At 42.4% G+C, this 13,970-nt stretch overlaps 1 long non-coding RNA gene across 1 annotated transcript; it reads left to right on the top strand.

The window, feature by feature from the left end:
• The first annotated feature begins 1,032 nt into the window (after positions 1 to 1,032).
• On the top strand, positions 1,033 to 13,245 carry LOC103558711 (uncharacterized). The gene is made up of 4 exons (XR_011541682.1): positions 1,033 to 1,206; positions 12,012 to 12,237; positions 12,322 to 12,369; positions 13,102 to 13,245. It is a non-coding gene; the product is annotated as an uncharacterized lncRNA (long non-coding RNA).
• The last annotated feature ends 725 nt before the right edge of the window (positions 13,246 to 13,970 follow it).

Below are 13,970 nucleotides of genomic sequence, written 5' to 3'. Positions count from 1 at the left end.
GAGAAATCTTGTAGATACCACGTTAACAGGGATCCACGTTAGTGTCATCGATAATGGGATGAGTTGATGTCATATTCCTCATAATAGGATGCACACAGAAGGCTACAACATTACTTCTGAGATATTCCAGCCAAAAATGCATAACCTGAGTCTAATCATGGGGAAACAGCAGCCAAACCCAAATGAAGAGACATTCAATAAAATAAATGATCTGTATTCTTCAAAAATGCCAACGCTGTGGGGTATTTAATGTTTCCCGGTTTGCCTTGTGATTGAATTCTGTTCCCCATCATGTTTTCTGAGTGGCATTGCTAGCAAGAGGAAAGCTACTGGATTTTGTACATTTTTCTTTTATGCCACCAATTTACTTATTATGAATTCATGTTAAGAGCTTTCAGCTGATTCTTTGCAGTTTTTTAAAGATATATAATCATATTGTCTGCAAATAACAGTAATTTTGGTCTTCCTTTCCAATAATTTTACCTTTTATTTCTGCCTGATGTCTTATTGCATCAGATAGAATTTCCAGAACAGTGCTACATAGTAATACAGACATCCAGCACCTCTGCCTCTTCCTGGCTTTAACGGGAATGTTTCTGGTGTTTCAACATTAAGGATGATACAGGATGTCAACAAGCAACGTTGTGTGTTAAAGGGGGTATCTTCCTACTTCTAGATTTCTAGGAGGATTTTTTTATTTTAATCAGGCGTGAATATTGAATTTTATCTGAACATCTTTTTGTCCTCTGTTGAGATTATCATCTGGTTTTTCTTACTGAGATTGTTGAGCTGATGTCATTACATTAATAGATGTTTCTAATGCGAAACTATCCTTGCTTCCCTGGAGTAAACCTGATTTGGTTGTGGTAGATAATCCTCTTAACACATACTTCATTTTGCTCTTAGTATATTTTGTCCTTTTGCAGCCCTGTGGTGGATTTGTATTGTATCAACTCAGTTTAGCTGGGACTGTTTCCAGAATTCCCTGCCCTGCATAGTTCTGGGTTAGCTGGGCCCCAAGGACCATTGCGTGAGATTGGGAAGGCGGAAATGAAGCAGGAGCCATATTCTCATTGCACTCACTGGCCACTGCAGGGCACGAGACATTGACGCCACGCCACTCAAAGTGTTGTCGCTGCTCTGCTGGCTCGTCTGACAGCAGCCGAGGTGGGACAGCAGCCAGACCCACAGCAACTCCAGTTCCTGGTGAGTCAACACCTTCAGCTTCACTGACTCCTGAGCTGGATACATTTCAGCCCCAGAGAAGGGTACCAATTTCTCCTGCAGATTCTCCCATCATCAAAACTGGAGACTTGGGGACAGTAGGAGACCAATGTAGGTTTCAGTCTGTCTGCGGGCTCCAGTTCTTGCTGTCCCCACTTCATGTCCCTCTTTCCTCATTGCCTGCTTTGCTGACTTCAGTCTGAGGCCCCACGCACAGAAGCAACAGCCATAGAGAAATTGTTTAACTAGCTCCCACAGTTACATAAGGTCCAATCTGTGTAATACGTCCTTTACGTCATATATCTCCTAGTGGTTCTCCTTTTCCAACCAAATCCTGATCGAAACACTATTCATAATTGAGATTGGTCTAAATATGTTCTGATTATTCTTTGTTGGCTCCGTAAAACTTGTCCTTTGACCTGTTCTGTGCCCTGGGGCTAATCTTTACAGACTGGGGCTGACTTGCCCTATGGCTTCTGCTGGGCCTGGTCAGTGTATGCACTGGCAGAAGGTTGAAGGGCAGGAGGAGAGAGAGCAAAGGCTATCTTCTTCCTCGTCCTCCCAGCCGGGCCCAGTGGTTCTGACAAGGGCCACAGCCTCTATGTCTACTGTTCTTCCAGAAGCCAGATCTCCACAACGCAAATTTTCACCATGTCTAGGGATATTATTTTCTCCATCTGGTTAGTTATCTATTGCAGTATGACAAATTACCCCCAAATATAACAACAAACACTTACTATCTCACACAGTTTCTGAGGAATCTAGGAGTGGCCTAGCTGGGTGGCTTGGGCTCAGGGTCTCTCATGGGGTTGCAGTTAAGATGCTGCTGGGCTGCAGTCATCCTAAGGCTTGACTGGGACTGGAGGATCCCATCCAAGCTCTAGCATCTGGTTGTTGGCAGGAGGCCTCATGTCCTTAACTTGTGGGCCTCTTCAAAGGATCGGTTGAGTTTCCTATGAAAGGTCAGCTGGCTTCCTCCAGAACAAGCCAGCCGAGAGAGAAAATAAGGAAGAAGCCACATGCCTGTTAGTCTCAGAAGTCACACATCATCATTTCCTCCGTATTCTGTTTGTTAGAAGGGAGTTGCTAAGTCCAGCCCACACTCAAGTGGAGGAGAATTAAGCTCTACTTCCTCAAGAGAGAAGTAGCAAAAAATCTTTAAAACTACCACACTCCCTTTATCTCTTTCAGGCCTAGGATGGTAATGGCTTCCCATTGGTGCTAGTTTTGAATACCTCAATATCCATGAATTTCCTAAACCGTTGCCCACACCTCTATAAATAATCTCTTCTTTAAATGATCTTTAGCTAAACCTATTTGCACATAATTCTACTTTTGGAATTTTAATACAATATATTTTGGGGGGAGGGTGCACAATTATATAGTATGGGAATTTCATAGGTACATATTTACACAATTACTTATATATTTGATAGATAAAAACGGCAAGTAATAGGATATATTGGAATATATGAGGAAGCCATTTGGTGTAAACCTAATTCGGCCTGAGCTTGTCTTTCCAAAAGGGCCTGACCGAGGCCGTTGAGCATGCATTGTATATCTGCTTTAGAGATTCCCTATGGCAAGAACAAAGGCCCTTGAGATAAAGGTGCAACTTCCCTCCCCCTCCCAACATTGGTGTCTCCTTAAGGATTAAGTATCTTTCCTTAGGCTAGAAACTGATTGCTGCGCTCACCTGTAACCGCCCAGCTTGAGACAATAGACTTGCCTCCTGCTACGCCCACCAAGATAGCAGCCCCACTACCTGCTGTGTCCATCAAGTGCTGTGCCGACAGGGCAATCTTGTGACTATTGTGGGAGGGACATTTCAATCATATGTGAAACACCCTCTTTGAGAGTATATAACCGCCCTGTGTACCCCCACTTCTTTGGAGTGCTCTGTTGCTTTGTGGAAAGACTCTCGCGGGTTATAATCCTAAGATTTAAGCTCAGAATAAACTCACCCAAATTTTCATTTATAGATTGGTTATGGATTATTTTCATCGACATATTGTATATAATTACCATGTAAGTATCTGAAATATATAATTATACAGTCATACGCTGCATAACAAGGTTTCAATCAGTGATGGACTGCATATATGACATTGGGCTCATAAGGTAGTACCATATAGCCTAGATGTGCAGCAGGCTATATCATCTAGGTTTGTGTAAGTACACTCTACGATGTTTGCACAATGACAAAATCACCTAATGACGCATTTCTCAAAACATCCCTGTCGTTAAGCAACCCATGACTGTATAATTTATTATTATAATTAGCATGTCATTAACATAATTATTTAATTATATAATGTATCTATTTACCATATGATTTATATGTTTATAATAAATATATATTTTATATACAGTCATGTGTCAAGCCCCCTCGATCATCCTCCATTGATATCTCAGTGATAAGATTTATTTCACGTGGCTGCTTCTTACTACAAGGGGTTCTGGGAAGTTAATCATTTCACTTTCCAGCTTCTGTGGAAGAAAAGGGATAATGAGGTTGGGTTTGGAAACATTAAGAAAATCATCCTACAGTCTCCACCACATATATCAATTTCATGGTGTTTGTTTTTGCCTCTTTTTTATTTATCTTGTTTATTTTTTTATTTTATTGAGTCAAAGAAGGAAGTTTATTATATTTTGTTGTTAGATAATGAGATCACTTTATGCTATGAATTTGCCAATGAGGATAGCTTTGACATCTTGTGAATTTTGATGTACTGTTTTCTCGCTGCAATTCTCTAAATTATCTCCATTGCACCGTTGACTTCCTCTCTCAATGATAGCTTTTTAGGAGAGTGTTTTGACTTCCATGAGGTTGAGGGCCTTATCCTTAAACTTTTTTCTTGATTTCCAGATGTACTGCATTTTAGACAGAGAACGTAGTCATTATACTCTCTACTTTTTGAGATTTGTCCAACTTTTCTTTGTGGTTTAGTGTAAGATCTGTTTTTGTAAATATTTTTCAAACATTTTAATAAAAGGTAAAAATTTTGTTTAATATTATTTAAGTTTTGCCCTAACTTGTCTGCATAAGTCACCCAAATAATTGTACAACTATTAGTTTCTTCTTATGTTTGTAATCATTTTTTTCTTTATCTGGTTTGCTGCTTTGCCCTTTGGCACTTACATTTCATGACAATGCACTTTGTTATCACTGGACATTGTAGAGTTATGGCTGCCTGGATTTCTGTTAGGAAGACCTTGTATTTCTGAACTGGGCACACAATGAAAGAGGAACTAGATAAAGTGCATGGATTTTAATCTTGGCTCTATTACTTACTAGCTTTCTGATCTTGAACAAGATACTTAGCCTCTCTGCACCTCAGTTTCCTCATTTGTAAAATGGGAAAAATAATAGTTCCTACTTCTTAGAGCTGTTGAGGAGGTTAAATGATTTGATTTCATGCAGAACCAGTGCCTCACATATGGTCAGCACTGAATATGTGTTGTTGAAGTGATGTAACAAGGAGGCCCTCAGACTGAGGTGGCTCTAACACCTTGGTAGCCTGTGTAAGAAAACTGAAACCTCAGCCAGAATCAATCCTGTAAAGTCTTCAAGGGTAAGAAGAACAACCAATCACAAACAGCCAACAAGCCTTTCCTAAATAGTGAAGCTGCAGAAGCCATAGCCAATCAAACGATGGTCTTGTTTTGCTTCTGCATCTTCTCTATAAAAAACTTGCCCCTAGCTCCTGTCAGTGGGTCATTCTGCTTCTAGTTTGGCACTTCCCCATTCCAACTGACTTTTGCTCAAAGAAACTTTAAAAAAATTTTAATATACCTCAATTTATCTTTTAACAATGTTAACTACTGTTGCTAGTATCATTGCTTTCAATCTAGCAGACTGACTCTGTTTCTAATACCAGAGCGAGGGTAGGACGGAATCTGCACTCTCTGGCCAATTCCATTGGCATTGAAGTTAGTGTTAATTAATCACAGATTCCAGCAGCAGCTCATCAGTCCTAGTCTGAAGTTTTTTAAATGCATTTTTGACATTTTCTCTGTCTTCACAGACTTTTATTGGGAGGGTGGAAGAGGTTGTGTCAAGGGTTACTAGCCAGCCACCTTTTAAACCAGAACACTTGTATCTAATTTTAAAAATAAACTGCTTCAATGTGAATCAAGTTAGGTGGAGATAGATGCAATAATTCAATTGCCCTAAAGAAATAACCATTAATGCACTTTTCAGTCCTGGCTGGGCACTTTCTTAATGGCCTCAAAAGACTTTGGTGAAATATTTCAGCGAATCTCTTTGTTCTTATCAGGAGTTCATTTGAGAAGTTAGGTCCCTTTTTTTTTCCACATGTCATGAATTTCAGCACTATCTTTTTGAATCATATCTGATCGACTCTCTAAAGCCAATCACAGAATCATCTCTAAAATAGCACCCCCGTTCCGATGAGAGCTCCCTTTTAAAAGTAATAAGTCTGACAGGCATCGTGCATTTTAAATTGAACATAGGCTGCAAAGCAGCCCTCATCCATTAGTCCAACTGACCTTTGAATAACCCAGACCAGAAAAGAATAAGCCATAAATCGAAGAAGACTCTAATCCCAGCTGGGGCTTGGTGATCCTATCGGCCCAGGAGCGGGAACAGCACACATGCTTCATGTGGGAATTGTTCTCAAATAAAAGTCAATCTCCAATCACGGAAAGAGCACTTGAGTGGGAGTCAGAAGCCGGATCTGTAGTCCTGATTCGTAAAACGTACAGATTATGTCACTTCACTGTCCAGAGTCTCATTTCTCTTGTTTACATAATGAGGATGATGTTCTGGGCCACGCCTCCTTCAACACTGTCTTTTCCTGCCCTCGGGGAGCTCAGGGCTGGTGGAGGGACCTCAGGGCAAAGTGGTCAAGTCGGGGAGCTTTGGAGATTTGGGATTTGAATACCGGCTCCACCCACTTATTAACTGTGTAACTTTGAGCAAACAATTTGTGTTCTTGGTGCCTCAGTTTCCTCATCTATAGAATGGGGGATGATAATAGCAACTACGTCATAGGGCGTTTTGAGGATTAAATGAAATAGGGTACATCAAGCTCTTAGCCCAGTTCCTAGCACCAGGTTAGCACCCAATAAACGGTGTATGCTTCAGTGTGACTGGTTCTCTTTGGGCAGTGTTTGGTTCCCCCCCAAGCCCACTATGAGGCCAGACTTAGTAGTTTTCCCCATCCTCCTAATATCTTCCCTTCGCCCTAAAACTCCAGCTCTCAAGGATTGACAAGTAATGTTGATGTTAATGAAGATTTCATGGAGATTCAGAGGAAGGGACAAAATAACAATAACAACAACTAGATTTTCTTGGTTCTTAGTACGTTGTAGGCATGGCGTTGAATACTTCCCATGGATGATCTAATTTCCATGCGGTAGAGCAGCCTTTAAGCCAACTTTCTCTTGGACATTTTAATTTTTCCTGTAGAGCCTCTTCCCTTTAGAGAAAGAACTACTTCCTGAGGGTCTCTTTCTTCTGTTCTCTTTTTGTCAAGGCACTGAAAATTCCCTCTATTGTCCCAAGCAATTTCATTTCCTCTCAAGTTACACACCCTACTCAGTAAAACCAAGGCAAGAGAGTAGACTGACCATTGTTCTTCCCTAACTCATGCTGCCCAGCCACGTCTCGGTTCACCCCAAAATGTCTGCTGTTAGGGGTCTAGAGCAGAGGTCCTTGTCACCCCACATGGTCAGGAAGAGTGTCTGGATGTCAGTCTTGCTCCCTGTTTTATCTCCTATGCCTGATACACAGAAGGTCATTTGTAATTATTTATGAAATGAACAAATGTGTGATCAGACTAACATAACAGAGGTCAGAATGCACTAGTGTTTAACAAACTCAGTGCCAATGTGCTGTGGGGGACTGACTGAGAGGGTCTGGGAAATTTTCACAGAGATGACAGGATTTGACCTTGAAGGCTGAGTGGGATTTTAACACGCAGAAGCTAGGGACAAGAACATTTCAAATAAAGGGAGCTGTGTAATAGCACAGATACAAGAGTATGTGCTTTATTTGCTGTGGAGAAGTCATTTGAACAGTCTGCACCACGGAGGTTCAGTGCCTGAACCCCAGAGGTGCCTGAACCTTCAGGGAGGCCAGAGAGGGCGTAGTCAGAGATGGGGCTGGGGAGCACGTGGAAGCTAGCTCAAGGGAAGAGACCTAAACACCTTGTTCAGGAGTTTGACTTTGTTTGTAGGCAGCAGTGGAAACCCACCACTGAGAGTTTCTGAGGAGGAGACTGGCTTGCTCAAATGTGTCCTTTAAAAAGATGACTCTGCTGAGGATGGATTAGGGGATGGGAAGAGACTGAAGACAAGGACAGCCAGACAGGAGACGAGGATGACAGAGTGAGCACTTGCTTGCACAAGTTTTCGAGGCCACCCCCTCAAGGGAAATTTGTCTGGAGTGGTACTTCCGTTCCCAACAGATCTGGGAATATTTGTCATATGAAATAGAGTTGTGTCTTCCCTGTTCTTTGTGAGTACTTTAAATACAAGGTCATAGAGAGGAAGTTAATTAACATAGAAAACATATCATGGATATTAAATCTTCTAATCAAGGCTAACAAGTCTGCTCTAATTGGGGTGCAGTGGGGTGAGTATATTCATAAATACAAAGTCTGAGAAAAGAATAGGGAGGAGAAAAGCTCTTTTCAGATCCCGGGAGCCTCTCCATTGCTCTCTACAGAGTTGCCACTTGTTCCTGGCGGGTGTTTGTATCATTAATTCTTTGACAGTCTCTAATATATTCCTAGAATGTGCAGAATTCCCAACAATAAAGTATCTCTGTTACTTCATGGTGCCATCCTCTCCTTCTGAAGCTCATGGCCACCATTAAGCGTCTGCTCATAGCCGCCATCTTGTTTTCCTCCATAATTATCTTTTATATACCATTGCTGTATGCAAATTTAAATCTCTGGTTAATTCTGGTATCATATAATCACCATGAAATTTGCCCATACTCCCATTGCAATTTCAAAAATTATTTCATCCCCATTTGAACGTATATTACGAAAACATCAAGAGTGGACGGTAGGAGGGGACATTAAGACGCAAAATAGCAATAGTGCCTATAGAAACTGGCTGGGTATGGAGGTAACAGATCAGGAAATAGTCAAAGATGATTTGCATTTTCTAGCTTGGGCACTAGAAGGATGGCGATATTAGAAATAGTGCTGGGATTTGAGGTGCTATTATTGAGTATTTAGCCAGAAAGCCAGGGTCTACCACAATCCCTTCCCAAACCATAGACACTCACCATGAAGTAACCAAGAGAGAACACACACACATGCACACACACACAGAGCAAATAAAAGAATAAGCTTAAGCAGGTAAAGAATTTTCCCCCAATTTGCTGCTTCCGTCTCCCTCAAACCCCAAGCTCAAGTTTCAACTCTTGCCATGGTGCTCACATGGATGGAAGAAGCCAAAAAGAGACAGAGAGTACAAGAGAGCCAGGCTGACTGCTGGCCCTTAGCATTTCAGACCTGTAGAAGGAAGAGACAGACAAGATACAGATGGTCAGATCTGCTTAGTTGGAGAAAGCCCTGGGTCAGCAAACTACTCTTGCTATACAGAGAAAGAAAAACAACAGAGAAAGTCCCTCCAAAATAGTGACCTTTTACAGTACAGGTTAGCAAACTATGGAGCATGGGATGAATAGGCCCACCGCTTGTTCTCATATGACCCAGAAACTAAGAACGATTTTTACATTTTTATGGTTAGAAAAAAATTAAAAGAAGAATGATATTTTATGACAAGTGAAAATTATCTAAAGTTTGAATTTCAGTGTCCATACATAAAATTTTATTGGAACACAGCCATGAACATTCATTTACCTATTCTCAACGACTGCTTTTAGTTTTGACAGAGAAGGTACAGCCACAAAGCCTAAAATAGTTACAAGCTGGCCCTTTACAGAAAGTTTGCCAGCCCCTGTTCTAAAGCATACTGATGTCACCCAGATAAATGGCTCCTGATTAGATTTTTGAAAATCTGCCCATTCATATCAGTTTCTCCTCTCTGGGAAAAGCAAGGAAGAGTGTGGAAAGACGAGAGAGGGGCTCTGCACTCCTTCCTTTAAAGGCAATTGTGTGCCGAGACGGGAACACGGAGGAGCAGCAGGTGCTGGGGAGGCGGAGAGCATATCTAGTTTGAGGTGCTTTGGGGACATCCAGGAGGCGACTGAACTTCTCAGCTGAGTCTCAGGAGACAGAGTTGGAGATATGGATTTTAAGACATGTCTACAGAGAGAAGAGTGAAGCCGTGGATAAGATTTCCTGGGAGAATGTAAGTGGATAAGAAGAGAGCTGGGTAGGGTTGCCAGATAAAATATTTATTTATTTGCTAAATCTGGCAACCCTACTGGGGCCAGAACTTTGAAATTTGAAGTTTGAATAGAAAAGGAAGGGAACAACAAAGGAAACAGAAGGAAAAGTCAGAGGAGTGGAGAAGAGTCCTAAGAGCTCCTAAAGTAGGGGCCATCGTGACCTTGGGGAGGGCAGTTGGATTGGAATACTGGGGCCAGGAGCCAGGAGATTGAAAAGGGAGAGAAACGATGAATATGGATTCTCCTTTCCAGAAATTTACTCATGCTGCAGGGGACCACAGGATGGCAGGTTGAAGGCGATTTGGGTTAGCGGCTGAATTTGGGGTAATAGGGGCCACAAGAGCGTGTCTTACAATGAAGGTGAGAAGACAGTGGGAAGTGGTCGAAGATACGATGACATGATGTTTTTGCTGTTGTTACATTAGGCTGGTTAACTACTCACACGTGTGCTCTCCTCACCACCTCATGACCCCTCCCACACTCGCTACCAGAGAGGACAAGAGCGGTTAAATCACTGGCGAGAAATAAAGCCCTGAAGCTGTGCCGTCTTAACAACTGTCTATCATCAGCGCTCCTAATGCCCTGCGGAATGATTTTGTGGATGTTTTTTAATTCCTCACAATTAGACCTAACTGGCTCGTTGGACATATTTCACTCTAGCAGTCACCTTAAGCAATCCTTGGTAGAAATTTTACCCAGGTGGATAGTAATACTGGTGATAAGAAGAAAAAGAAGGAGGAAGAGGAGGAGGAGGAGGATAAAGGATAATGATAGCAAACACATATATAGCACTTAATCAGTGATCACACTGTTGTAAGTGGAAGATAAGGGCTAACTCACACGTGAAAACAGCTTACTGGCATCTTTTTGGTGGTAATAATAATAGCGATAGTAGCCAACATGAGTGGAATTCTCACGTGTCAGGCACTTTGCAGACCATTTTATCTGCCTGATGATGGGATAATCCTTGATGGAGCAAGAGTGCTACAGAGATGAAGGGAATTAAAGACAGATGTGGAAAGAAAAGAACCCGATGAAGAGGATTCGCTCTGGACAAGAGTAGAGACAGTTCCTCTGTGACAGGGAGTGAGAGGAGAGGATGAGCACAGACACCTCCCTCTCTCATGTGCATCATGAAGTCGGCCAGTTTGAGACATAGGGGTTCAGTGGCAAAAGCAGCCCAGGGAGAGGTAGGCCCAACATTTCCTTAGGGAGAAAACTGGCACTGCTGACACCCATCTTTACATCATGCTCTTTTTGTTGGGAACCTGTCATTTCATTCATAACTTTGGGAAGATAATTACACCATGCTAGTGAGAGACAACTTGATGAATAACTTTATTTTCAAAGGAGACATATTTCATACACTGGCTGCATAATGGGGTCAGGAACACAGCAAGCTGTCACCGTGTTTTCTGTCATTTAACCGCCTGGCAAGGTTCTACATGGAAAATGAAAAATCTCCTTATGATAGATAATATAATATCCTTGGCCTCACTCAGATGCCATATTTTAGAGGCAAGATTTGTAAGTATCTTAATATCACTTGTCAGACAGTACCTGTCAGCCTGTCTTGTTTCTGCTCCACCTTCAGACTCTGCACCGCTCCAGGTCCCAGCACAGCCCAGTATGAGACAGGTAGTAATCACCTTTAGCCCCCCACCTGATGGGCCTCAAAGGAGATAGCAGGGTTATGACTGTTGATGATGTGGGCTGATCCTCATGTCGTTTTCACTGCAGATTGGATCCAGGACCTGGAATCAACCCCCTCAGTGCTCAGAGGTTTTGAAGAAACTGACAACATTATATATAATAAAAGCATAAAAATAATGAGTTTAAAGTTTGGACCAGAAAATATAGCAACTAGCATAATGTTAATAACTAACATTTATTGAGTGCTTTCTGTGTGCCTGCTACTGATCTAAACACTTTACATGGATTAGTTGATGAATCCTTTCAAAAAACTTTTGAGGTAGATAATATCATTATCTATTTTATAGTTGAGGAAATTGTGGAACTAGCCAGAAAGTTATCCAGCCAATAGGTGGTTGAGCCAGAATTCAAACTCAGAGAGTCTGAGTCTGGGGTGTAAGAGCTTTAACAGGAGATATGTTCCTCCCCATAGTAAATGCTGTGGTGTGCTGCCCAGACCCCACACATTCAGGATAGAAACACTCATTTCCCCAGCTGAGGAGAGTGTCATGCCTCACCAAGGTTATACCACCCATCCAATGACCAGTCGATGGGGAAGTATAAAGGCCCAGCCTCTTGCCCCGATTCAAGATAACTCTGAAGGGCCGTTCAAGATTCAGAGCTCTCCAAGGATCGGCGGAGACCTGTGGTGACTGCATGGCGGTTCACCTTCCAGATCTGCCCGGTCCTGCTCCTTTCCCTCCCTCACTCAGGTCTTACTACCACGAGTACACCCCAATATGTTTCCTGCACACAGATCTCCTCTTCAGAGTCTGCCTCCGCAGAGTACCCGGCCTGCAACACTCTCTTAGACACGATTCAGCAGAAAAATCAAAACACAGACGTACAGGCTGCAGGACCACTACACGATTACTAAAGGGGAGCTGCCAATTTACCTCTGAGCCTTCTGACAGCTGAAGAAAAGATCGACACATGAAGAGAATAGGACAAAGGATCCAGGGACAACCTTGAAGGCATTCTTGGTATCTCAAAAATATTTCTTTTTCTTGGCTTTTTTTTGTTATGCACAATGAATTTGGCTGTATTAATTTTTTTCATTTGTATAGATGACACAGGCTCATCAGAAAATTTTAAACAATACATAAATGTATAAGGTAAAAAGTTAGAAACCGCCTCAAATCTCGTTGCACATTAACCATCAGTAACATTTTGCTGCCCATCCTTTTATGCACCTTTTTATGCATGCGCATATAAATAACAACAGAAGTGGCTCTTCCTTCAGAATATTTCCTGAATCTAGTCAGTCCTCACTATCTCCACGAGTCCCATACCCAGTCCAGGTCACCAGCCTCCTCCTGCTTAGACTACTGCATCAGCCTCCTAACTGGGGTTCCCGCGATGTGTTCTCCATACAGGAGCAAGACTGCTCGTTTGGAAAGTTTAAACACCACATCGCTGCTCTGATCAAAACCTTCCAACAGCTTTGCTTCACTCTTAGAATGACCGTGAAACCCATTACCAGAGTCCACAAGGCTCTCCCTGGTCTTACCCTGCCCGCCTCAGTCCCATCTCCCACCACGACCCCCATCACTCACCTCCTGCGGTTTCTTGGGTACTTACACCATCTTGGCCTTTGCATTGATGCTTCTCTGCTTGCAGCCCTTCTCCCTCCCCCAAATACTTGCATGGCTTGCCCCTTCGCATAGCTCAGGTCTCTGCTCAAATGCTCCATCCCTGAAAACGCAAACGATCCTACGTAAAAGAGCAGCTCACCCCAACTTATTCCTCCCTCCCTATCTGCTGACTGGTTAGTTTTCTTTCTTGAACTATCTTTACTTGAATCATATACCCTTCTGTTTACTTGTTTATTGTCTCTCCTCCACTAGAATGTGCGTCCCATGACAGCAGGGGCACTACCTGGATTCTTTGCCACCCAGTGCACAGAATCGCGCCTGGCTCACAGAAGATGCCCTAGAGACAACTGCAAAATGAATAAATAATTAAATGAGTGACCTGTTTGGGTTGAACTGTACGTTATGAGGCTCGCTGCATGTCTTCCTTTATCTTGCGGTCCTTGTTCTGCTTCTCGGGTATTTTTCTCAGATGGAGTAGGTGAGTGAGATATTCCCTGAATCCTTGCATCTGACAAGGACATATCTTGGTTGGGTGCAGAATTTGGAGGTTGCAGTTCTTTTCTCTTGAGGGTCTGTATATTGTATTTCACCATCTGCTAGTTTCTGGTGTTACAGACGAGAAGTCTGATGCCAAACGGATCCTTTTTCTTTTGTAAGTAAGGTTCAACATGGGAACGGAATTGTTGGGCCAGGTAAAATCACGCGGTGCTGCTGTGGCTCCAAGCATGATTCTCATCCTTTCTTTTTTTTTTTTTTCGGCTTAGTCCCTAACACTGGGATTCTGTCCTCGTACCTGAACCTGAGTCACTAAAGTTTCCTCCCCTTTTATATTCTTTTGGACCAGGGCAGAGCAGGGCCCTTTCTAGAGCTGGAATGAGGATCCAGCAAAGTCGCCAGTGGAATCCAGCTCCACCCAGCCATGAACCTGTTCCAAGAGTATTTCTTCCTAAATCCTGAGAGATCTGTTCTCTCTTTCTCTCTCTTTCCCTAACCCTTTGAGTCTCTCCTTCTATTTTTTGCTTTCACATATTTACCTTTCTTTCCTGTTTAACTAAAAATGAAAGGGTCTGGGCTATCCTTATCAAGTAATTAGGAGATACCAAAATGCAATAGATGTGAAA

Source organism: Equus przewalskii, chromosome 6 (assembly GCF_037783145.1).
Source record: "Equus przewalskii isolate Varuska chromosome 6, EquPr2, whole genome shotgun sequence".
NCBI lineage: Eukaryota > Metazoa > Chordata > Mammalia > Perissodactyla > Equidae > Equus > Equus przewalskii.
This window is presented reverse-complemented; position numbering and strand designations above follow the sequence as displayed.